Source organism: Pseudomyrmex gracilis, unplaced genomic scaffold (genome assembly GCF_002006095.1).
Source record: "Pseudomyrmex gracilis isolate BER0280 unplaced genomic scaffold, ASM200609v1 scaffold_1726, whole genome shotgun sequence".
NCBI lineage: Eukaryota > Metazoa > Arthropoda > Insecta > Hymenoptera > Formicidae > Pseudomyrmex > Pseudomyrmex gracilis.
The window spans coordinates 14,896-17,670 of NW_018022310.1; positions in this window are offsets into that span (position 1 = coordinate 14,896).

The window sequence follows — 2,775 nt, forward strand, 5'->3', positions numbered from 1 at the left end:
GGTTTTGAAAAGTTGACTCGATAAGCGCACTTGATCTCGCTTCGCATGGTGTTTTCGTTGGCGCGAAGCGTCAACGAGCTCTTGTCACTCACATCGTTATCATCGTCGTTGTCGTCGTCGTCATCNAACATATCGTAGCCGTCATCGTTGCTGTTGTCGTTGTCATCGTTGTTTTATTTGGTAACGCTCGCCTTTGGTTCCCGACGTCTGCGAAGCACAGCGGTGTTCAGAAAACGAGCGAGGGCGCGCAATTTGTACGAACCTACGGGAATCGTTATCGTTTCGTCGTTATTGTCGAAGTAGAACTTGTTGTTCGTCGAGTCGACGTTCGGTATCGTGTTGTAAGATTCGAAGTTTGTAAGACCGAGTTCGTAGACTCCGTCGCTCAGATCGATAGGTGGATAGTAACTCACCGCGAGAACGCTGCTTCTACCGGTTAATGTGAGCGTGATCGACATTGTTGAGAACGCGCGAGAACGATCGCTCACCACTCGAGATCCCTCAGAAATTGCAGACACAACTGACCGCAAACATTCTGATCGTATGTTTGATACTGATGACGATTGTACGCAATCACCGTGTTGCTTCCTAGATAGCGCTCGAGTTCTCGCGGCAAACGCAAGTTGCCGAATCCGTCAAAATACACCGCGTTGCGTCCTTTCTTGGTGTAGGCGACCCAATGCGTGCCCGGTCCGATAGCGTCGTCGAGATTGACGATGCCGCTTTTGTTCGCGCGTACGCGCGCGGGTAAGGCGTTGCGCATAAATACACCCCTGAAGAACGGTATGCGAAGTCGTCGGGCAAGCGCGTCGAGTTGCACATTTGTGGTAACACCGGATGGTAAAGCGACATCTATCGCTTGCTTCCGCGTGGTTTTTTTTTACCGCGAAGACCTCTTCCAAATGCGTTGCGCTTGTAAGGTGCGAGATACAATCCGCGACCTTCCAACGCGCGATTGTGTCGTTGCAGTTCCTCCAATTGNCGCGCAGCAGCCTTTCGATCGCCAACGGCTTTCGCTACACCAGCCGCACTACCGATCAACGATCTGATGGCTTCCAGCACAGGCAATAGAGGCAACAAGCCGCCGCGTTTCGCAACCGGTAGAATTCTTTTTTTCTTTTTTGCATGTTTTTTCCTTTTACTTATCTTGTGTTTCTTCGAGCTCGCGCCGAGCTTCGTTTTGGTCTTCATGGCCGCCCAAACAGCCGTTGCGGCAACCTTTTCTCTCAGAGTAGAGTTGGCGGCTGTTATGCGTTCGCGCGCTTTTTTAGCGAGCAACCGGTCGGCGTCGTGACGCGCGGCGAGTTCGGATTTGCGCGAGTAGGCGATGTCGTGCTCGCGACACGCGGCGTCCAACGGATTTATTCCGCGATCGCCTCGCGCCAACCGTTTGGCGAGCTTTGTGCCGAGTCCGCAAAATTGATAGCCCGGTATGTGCAATTCAAACGGCAAAGCGTTTATAGCGCTGTTCAACAGACCTGCGCCGTTCGCAAAACGCATCCGACGCGGTTTCGACGACCAATCGCGTTCGAACGTTTGTTCAGTTTGCTCGCGATCCGCTCGCGCTACGCTTGTCGCAACGACTGAGCAATCGGCAATTCAACAACTGTTTTTTGTTGTTATTGTTTTTTTAACAAACAAACAAACGGTTTGAAATCGCGCCGACGCGCTGCGCAAGCGCGAAACGAATGGCAACATGCGTTTCGTTAAACAACCGTTCGCGATACGGGTGCCAAATGTCAAAGAACGAACGCGACGATCAAACGAGGGGGAGAAAAACGCGCGAAGCAAAAAGAGGCACGGTCCTCTTCTGCCGAACGCGATACGCGCAATCGTTTGCGGACCGTCCAACTGCGGCAAGACAAACGTTCTGATACGTTTGTTGGAGAGTCCGCACGGTGTGCGTTTCGAGAACGTTTACGTGTATTCGAAAACTCTGCATCAAACAAAATATCGCTATCTGGAGCAATTGTTGGGATCAATGGATGAAATAGGTTACTTCACGTTCGCGAACAACTGCAAAGTTGTGCCGACGAACGAGGCTTTACCCAATTCCGTGTTCGTGTTCGACGACGTTGTCTGCGACAAATAGGATGCGATAAGGGAGTTTTTCGCGATGGGTCGTTACTCGAAAGTCGATTGCTTTTATCTCTGTCAAACGTACGCCAAGATACCAAAACATCTGATTCGCGACAACGCGAATCTGTTGATACTGTTCCGACAGGACGGCACAAATCTTCGACACGTTTACAACAATCACGTCAACATCGACATGTCGTACAACAACTTCTCGGAACTGTGTCGCGCGTGCTGGCGGCGAAAGTACGGTTTTGTTGTGATAGACAAGGAGAGCTCGTTTCGCAAAGCAGGTACAGACGCGGGTTCAACGAGTTCGCTGTGCCGTAAACAGCGACAGTTGCAAACGGTATGTCGAGCAACGACGACGACAACGAGGCTTCGCGCGCGTCGGCGTTGACCGCCGATATCGACGAACGCGAGCGAGTGGCGAAAGAGATCGCTCGAACGCGCGAATCGATACGCAAGAAACATCGATCGTTGAAAACGGGTCGCATCGAGGAAGAGTTCGCTCTCGAACGACAATTCAAGCCGATCGTTGAACCGTTGCAGGAATTTGTGGAGAGCGCAAAACCAACGGANAGTTTTTATACAACAGGTGTGAAGAGGAAACTCGAAGACGACGCGGCGACGAGACCGACGCCGTTAAAACCGAAAAGACGTCGATCAAACGTCGCACCGCTGACATTATTACCCTTT